Below are 8863 nucleotides of genomic sequence, written 5' to 3' on the forward strand. Positions count from 1 at the left end.
TGACATTGCTCCCCTTGAAGTTTGTGATGTATTGCTAGGACAACCATACTTGTGGAAGCGACATGCTGTGTATGAATCAAGACCCCGTGCTGTTATTATTACATTGGGAAATAAGTTGTTCAGGATACCAGAGGTAGCACCACCTGCCTCCATCTCTTTGATTACTGCAAAACAATGCAGTAAGATCATTTCCAAAACCAGGAAATTTGTTTTCCTGATGATACGCCCTCAAGGAAAGAAGAAGACAGTGGTCGCGGCCTCCAGACGGGGTCCCTCTGCACGACAACTACAGATGGACAAGATTGTGGAGGAGTACGAGGACATCTTCACCTCTCCGGCAGGAGTTCCTCTGCACTGTCAAGTCAAGCACTCCATTGATCTGACCCCAGGTGCGCCGCTACCCAATGGACCAATTTATCGGTGCTCCGTTCTGGAGAACGATGAAATCAAGAGGCAGATTCAGGAGCTCCTACAGAAAGGTCACATCCGTCCGAGTTCATCGCCCTATGGGAGTCCGATCGTGTTGGTACAGAAGAAGGATGGGATGTGGAGACTCTGTATTGACTATCGGGCGCTGAACAAGATCACTGTCCGTAATAGGTACCCGATCCCGCGGATTGATGACCTCCTAGACCAACTAAAGGGGGCGAAATATTTCAGCAAGATCGATCTGAAGTCAGGATATCACCAGGTACCAATCGAACCCTCTGATGTGTGGAAGACTGCCTTCAAATCCAAGGAGGGCCTCTTCGAATGGTTGGTCATTCCTTTCGGATTGACGAATGCTTCTGCAACCTTTATGAGGCTAATGGATGACATCTTGCGGCCATTCACCAACTCCTTTGTAGTAGTATACTTGGATGACATTCTGATCTTCAGCCAGAGTTGGGAAGAGCACCTCCACCACATCCGACATGTTCTCCAAACACTGCAGCAACACAAGCTATGTGCCAATTTGGAGAAATGCACTTTTGGCATGACCCAAGTTCAGTATCTAGGATACATCATTGATGAACAGGGGGTGCATGTCGATCCAGCCAAGGTCCAAGTCATTCGGGATTGGCCCTCTCCAACCACTCTAACAGAGCTCCGTAGCTTTCTAGGTCTTGCCAACTTCTACCGCAGGTTTGTGTTGGGGTTTTCTCATATTTCTTGGTCCTTGAGTCAGGTCACCAAGGGAGGGGTGAAAGCAAGGTTCTTTTGGTCTGAATCTCAACAGAAGGCATTCATGGAGTTGAAGGATCGCCTCTGCACGGCACCAGTGCTCGCGTTACCAGATTTACAACAACCATTTGAGGTCGAGACAAATGCCTCTGACTATGCTATTGGGGCAGTCCTTACTCAACATGGACATCCAGTGGCATATCACAGTGAAACACTTTCAGACACAGTCCGGAAGTACCCCACTTATGATAAAGAGATGTACTCCATTGTACAGGCCTGCCGACAATGGAAGCATTACATTTTGGGGAAGGAAACGGTCATCCACACAGACCACCGACCCTGCAGTTCATACAGACCCAAGGGAAATTGCAGAATGATCGCCATCAGAAGTGGTCTACATACCTGCAACAGTTCCACTTGAATATCAAATATAAGAAGGGCAGCACCAATAATGTCGCAGATTGCCTCAGTCGACCACCGATCATGGCGTTAACCATCGTGCTCAACTCTTGTGGGCACGAGACTTCTGATTGGCCACTTCTCTACAAGAGCGACCCAGAATTCGGCCACACATACCAGACACTCTTGGAGGGTCGGCGTGTTCCAGATTTTCACCTCCAGGATGCCCTATTATGCCACCTCGGTCACCTTTGTGTTCCTTCAAGCGAGCGTGCCAAGATGATTTGGGAAGCACACTACAGTCGGGCTGCTGGGCATTTCGGGGTCGAGAAAACAGTGGCAGTACTGCAAAATTATTTCTATTGGCCGAATCTTCGACAGGATGTTGGGAAGTACATCAGATCATGTACTGCCTATGCCATTGCCAAACCGACCATTAAGAAGCACGGCCTCTATACCCCGTTGCCTACCCCTAGTCGACCTTGGGAATCCATCTCCATGGATTACATGTCAGGCCTTCCTTCCACCAAGCATGGAAATGACTGTGTTTTTGTGGTCGTCGACAGGTTCTCGAAGATGGCCATTATGATGGCCTGCAAGAAGAATATCACAGCAGAAGCCACTGCTAAACTCTTCTTTGAACGAGTGTGGGTGCACTTTGGGATCCCACAGTCTATCATCTCAGATCGGGACAGTCGGTTTCTCAGCACATTTTGGTCCTGTCTCTGGTCAATGCTGGACACCAAACTCACGAAGTCCACAGCCTTCCATCCTCAAACTGATGGCCAGACAGAGGTTGTCAATAGGATGATCGTGCACATTCTGCGCATGTATAACTCAAAGCATCCACGCACATGGGACGAGAGCCTCCCCTATGTTCAGCACAGCTACAACCGAGCTCTTCACAGCTCCACTGGCCATAGCCCTTTTCAGGTGGGTTTGGGATTCCAGCCACTATGCCCCATTGATGTGGCCATGCCACTTGCAGCTACTCACATGAATTCAGCTCATGTCCAGTCCGAAACAGATAAGGCCACCAGCTTCATTGAGCGCATCCAACATATTTGCCAGCAAGTCCATGACATTCTTGAGAAATCAAATGCCAAGTACAAGCAACGACATGATCAACATCGGGTGCCACACAAGTTTCAGGTGGGCGACAAAGTCTGGTTGCATTTGCAAAAGGAACGCCTTACTGGAGCCTATCGGAAATTGAGACCACTCCGATACGGTCCTTACACCATTACTAAGGCTATGGGAGACAATGCATTTGAGCTCAGCATTCCCCCATTCCTTGGCCTGCACCCAGTGTTCAATGTGGATCGCCTTCGGCCATACTTTCCACCATTGCTAGACACATCCGACATTGCAGAACAGCTCAAACCCACAGAATTAAATCCAGATTGCATGGAACAAGCTGCAACTGATCGGATCATGGACACACAGGTCAAGAACACTCGCCAACAGAATATCCAACTGTATCGAGTTGTCAAAGCAGGCCAACTCCTTCAGCAGGGCAAGTGGCTCACCAGGGAACAAGTTCAGCAAAAGTTTCCTCACCTCATGGAGGAGCTCAACGCAATGGGGACCATTGCTTCCTAAGGGGGGAGGAATGATCCAGGTGGATATTGGTGGCCACCTGCCAAGTCCACCTGGACCCCCACCATTGTCCTTCTCAGCATTTTCAGTTTCCTTAATTGTAGCACAACTTACTATTTTTAGCAGTTTTTCGGGTCCTGAACTTCCGGAGCCGTTTTGAGGCCCTAAACGACGTTTTTTGGGGAATCCGGGGGCAACATGGGTCCATGGAATATGGACCGATGTTTCCCGTTCCAACAATGGTAGTGCTCGGATAGATCTTTCTAACGAGCTATTGTATGCGTCAAACGGAGATCATATGCCAAAGTTACGACCCCGGGAAGTTGATGTACCAATTTACCCCAAACGGGGCCCACAGTTTGGCGTTTCATCTCCTAGGGTTAGGTTTTGGAATGTTAAGGGTTTTTCATTGTTTCTCAACAATAAAATGGCCTTCGAGCCTCATTGTAACACAGTTCAGAGGCATGTAGCCATCACATCTCTTCTCAGAGATAAGCTACCATCGCCCTAGCTGGTTTATTTCCATTTCTGGTTGTAAGCATATTTCAGTATTTTTCCATTAATGAAATGAAGTATTATTTCCGCTGCATCTTTGTGTATATGGTTATCTCTGTAATTTGTTGTGTTCCTGTTTAAATCCGGATCAATATTGCATGACGAACACCTGGCAAATGCTTCTACATACAACACAATAAAAATTAGTAAGTGGTATTTTGACATTAGCATATGAATATTAAGCATATGTATTAGACACTTAAGACAATTGAACTAGTAGATATCAAAAACTGTAATAATAATAGTAATAGGGAGAAAAATAAATTTGGACTATGAATATTTAAGTTTAATGCATTTCCTTTAAAAAGAATCAATGTCATGTGTTCCTAGATGAATTTACATAGTTGTTTGTTTGTTTTTATCTTTTATCTTAGTAAACTTTGTACAAAAATTTCCCATAACATCCGCACATGCACAAGAACCTCCACACAACTTTGTCTACATAGCTACTTCCACACTCAATAATGCCCTTAATTGACATTCAAAACTCCGCACATGAAACCTCCAAACAACTTGCTTCGAAATTGATGATTAATTAATGATTATATGTTGTAAAAACGAATATGGCATGAATGACGGATCCATCAATAGTACTGTGGAAGAAGTACTTCACCTTGTAATTGAAGGACTCGCACCACACAAAGGCCATCGACAAATTTGAACCCCATTTTTGGTCCCTATTGATTTCCAAGATGTAGGAAACATTCACTAGGCATGCAAATGTGTAGCTATTTGTGACATGTTATTGTGACAAGCAATGATATTATTGGTGATATTTTAAGTGTATATAATGCTTATGTTTGTATTTCCGAATATGTTTCAAGCTAGGAATATGTGCGGAAGAAATTTGTTGTGAAGAGGAAGATTTTAATGTGTGGATGCCCTACTTACCACAAAAGGCTTATATTGCTAATAGTTTATTATTAAATAATGCATATTGCTTAATAATATTATGTATGCTTAGATTATTGATAATATTTTAATTGAATATAATTTAGATTATTTCTATTCAATTGATTATAAATTTTACTATTAAAAATGCATACTTTATACTTATATTATTAATAATATTTTAGTTGTAAATAATGTATATGTTCATATTTATGAATATGCTTCAAATTAGGTATTTGTGTGGAAGTGCTGAAGAAGTCCATTGTATGGAAAAAACTTTCAATGTATGGAACTAGAGGCTTTATTGCTAATAATTTAGTAGTAAATAATACATTTTTGTTGTTTGCAATAACACAAAAGAAAACACTGTTCTTATACGATATTATTGCTAATATTTTAATAAAGTCTTTTATTGCTAAAATTTTAGTATTAAGAAATGCATAGTTGTTGTTTGCATTAGTACCAATGTAAATGCTAGACTAATACAATATTTTGCTAATATTTTAGTGGAATCTGTATTTCATCCACTTTTCTTCCGAACACACTATATTTGGACACGCTTTCTCAACTCCTTCCCTGCACATAGTTTGTACTTTGCACAATAAAATTTATGCATAATGAAACATAATCATATTCTTTGTTCTCCTGCACATATCCCATTCTTCATAAACATTTATATGATATACAATCTGGGAATTACAAAATTATCTTTGCATAATGAAATATTAAGTGAAGATTTGTTCAGGAAATTGATCAACATATCCCATGTTCTACACAATCAAAGCTTTGGATAATGAAACATAATAATAATAATACCATATTAACAGTAATAGTTTAACATTATCTTCCCTATACACTCGCCATTTAAAATCTATGTTGACGTATATGATATTTTTGGTATTCGTATTTCTGAATATTCTTTTGTATTTTTGTAGAGAGGTTTGTATTTCATCTACACTGCTTATTCCTCACTACTTTCTCCGTGCAATAATGACTGCACAACCTTTTCCATATGTGATACATCTAGACATGTAACTCTATTATGCAAAGAGGTCCACATTTCATCTACTAAAGGCTTTTATTGCTAATATTTTAGTAAGAAATTGGCATATACAATATTATTGGTCATATTTGTATTTCCGAATATATTTTTGCATTTGTTTGGAGAGGTTCGTATTTCATCCACATTGCTTGTTCCACCTTGCTTACTCCACACAATGAAGACTACGCAACTTCTTCCATATACGCTGTATCTAGACACGTAACTATATTTTCCAGAGAGGTCTGCATTTCGTCCAATGAAGTCTTTTATTTCTAATATTTTAGTAAGCAAGTGATGTATATGATATTATCGTTGATATTCGTATTTCCAAATATCTTTTTATACTTGTGTGGAGAGGTTCGTATTTCAACTACATTTGTGTCCCAGCCCATGCTTGTTCCGCACAACGAAGACTACACAACTTCTTTCGTACATGCTATATCTGGATACATAACTCTATTGTGTGGAGAGGTCAACATTTCGTTCACATTTCTATCTCATCTATTTTGTCCACTAAAATCTTTTATTGTTCATATTTTGTTCAGCGAATTAACATATATGGTATTATTGGTGATATTCATATTTCCAAATATCTTTTTGTATTTGTGCGAAGAGAAGAGGTCCATATTTCATCCATATTGCTTGTTCCACACTTCTTACTCTGCATAACAACAACCTCACAACTTCTCCCATACATGCTATATCTGGACACATAACTTTATTGTGCGGAGAGGTCCTCATTTCGTTCACTAATACGTAACTGCTCTCCCGCACATACTACATACTACATTATATTCTCGGTTCTCTTACACATATCTGGTTCTCCGTAAACATTCATACGATATACGATCTGGAAATTTATAAAAGTATTTCACCATTTGTTATTCGCATAGGTTGGGGACATGAAAAACCACCTCCGCATAGTTGCTTATGTAATCAATAACACCATTTGATCAGTAATTGACATTTGAAATTGTTATTAATTGAAGTTATAGACTTGTCCTAACTACACAGTTTCTTTATTGATTGCTTATTATGAAGGTACATATTTCTATGTTTCTACTTCCATACATCCATCCCTATCACATGTTCCACACATTGTCTATTCGCACAAGAAATGCTCCATAAACTACTTTTTTCTCTTCCACAAACTTTATAATTATGATAAAGGTACTTTTTTTTTTTATTATGAATTGAGTAATGACATTCATACTACCAAAAATGTTTCATTAGCAGTTCAATTAAGCATATATGACTTATCACTTAAAAATGTTATCTAACTTTGCATTATTTCAAAGCATTAAAATATGAAACATAAAATCATGATTTTGAAAGCATTGATATATTAAAATTGAAGCGTATTCTAAAAATTAATACAAAATATAAAGCTTTGAAGCTTTGGTTATGATTATAAAAGTATTAAAATATTAATCTTAACGTATAAATTGTTACTAGTTGAGTTAATCGACAAAATGAGAAGGTCTATTGAAATTTGAAACTACAACACATCTAATGTTCATTCTTATTAATAATATAATATTCACATTGTTTTTCCAATAGTCCAATGTCAATATGATTCCTGTCGATTTTAATAGGTGAAGCTTGAGGTGGTTGTATGAAGGAAGAGTGTATGAAAATTCAATATTGTATATAGCTTTTATAGGAAAATGAGGAGACTCGCATTAATCAATTAATTCATTATTGTATATAACTTTTATGCGAAAATTCAGAGTCTTTAATTGTGCAACAGAACAAAATTTGAGCATAAACACAAATTCCACTGAACACCTTTTGCAAACCGACTACAATTTCTGCACTTCAGCAAAATAGAATTGTGCATTATGCTCTGATTTGTTCTACTAAACAATAAAAGCTAGCAATACAACAACAAACTGCCACATGCCAACTAGATGCTTCTCCTTTTTGGTGTTATTTTCCAGGTTTTCTTTATGTGCAAGATTCCAAAGTTAGCTTCTACTGTGCAAAGGAAATTGTATAATGGTAGTTATGCAGAGGAAGTGTGTGTGGAGAACAAATGTTTATTGTGCTGAAATATTTGCGTTGGGAGAATCTATTAATAAGCAGTAGAGGCAGGGACTATGTTGCATAATATCTCCTCGGTATATTTATTATCTTAGTAAAATTATTATCAATATTGTGTGTAAAATCGAATGTCAGCGTTATCAAGTGTGGTTGTCATTTTTGTTCTGATAGTGTGAAGTGTGACGAAATGTAGACATGACTTAATTAGCTGCAGGGATAGGAGAATATACAATATTTATTGCTAAGTCTAGCATCTACGCTGGTCTTATTGGGAAAAACAAATATGCATTGTTTAATACTAAAGTATTAGCAATAAAAAGCTTTAGTGCGAAGTGTGTTATTCCATACATTGAAAGCGTCCTCTGCATAATAGACATCTTATGCATCTAGATAAATTCCTTATTTGAAACATATTCAGAGATACAAACATAAACATAGATAATTGTTTATAGCTATTTTTGAATAAATAGGCATAGAAGTAGAACTGCGGATTAAGTACATTGTGTTGAAGAAGATTTGAATATTTCATTGTCAGGATCTCTGTACTCCACACAAAAAGATTTTTGCAAAAATCTCCAACCCTACTCCAAATAAATTTAAAAATATGATGAGAGTGAACATTATTTATGTTTCATAGAAAAAAAACTATTTTCATGTTTGATGTTATTAGCATATATGTATCAATAGCATAATACAAATGCTCAAAGCATAAATATGTAAAATTAAGAAATACAATCACAATAATATTAACAATACCTTGTTTCAAATTTCAATCATCATAGATATAGTTGAAATAAATAAACAAAATACAAATGCATATAATAGCATATGTTAATCCTTAAGAACTCTGGCTCTAAGCACGATTCTCTTGTACTGGTAATGAAAATGTTCAATGGCAAAGTTCATTAGCTCACTCACTCCGCTATTGTGGCATCTTATCTTCAAGTACTTGCTTTTGCATCTGCCAATAGTAAACTAGCAAACTAAATATACAAAAGGGGAGCTGCAAAAGAAAGCAAGCAACTGCATTCAACAAATAGACTATGTGACATCAGTAAAGTTAACAAAGCACGATGATTGAATGCTAGTAAAAAAGAAACAAATATGCAAAGATTTAAGGACACTTACAATTTGTGAAAGCATATAGGCTAATTGTTTGACTATCAATTT

Source organism: Pinus tabuliformis, chromosome 2_2 (genome assembly GCF_031772625.1).
Source record: "Pinus tabuliformis cultivar Carrire ecotype Pingquan chromosome 2_2, CPIR1, whole genome shotgun sequence".
NCBI lineage: Eukaryota > Viridiplantae > Streptophyta > Pinopsida > Pinales > Pinaceae > Pinus > Pinus tabuliformis.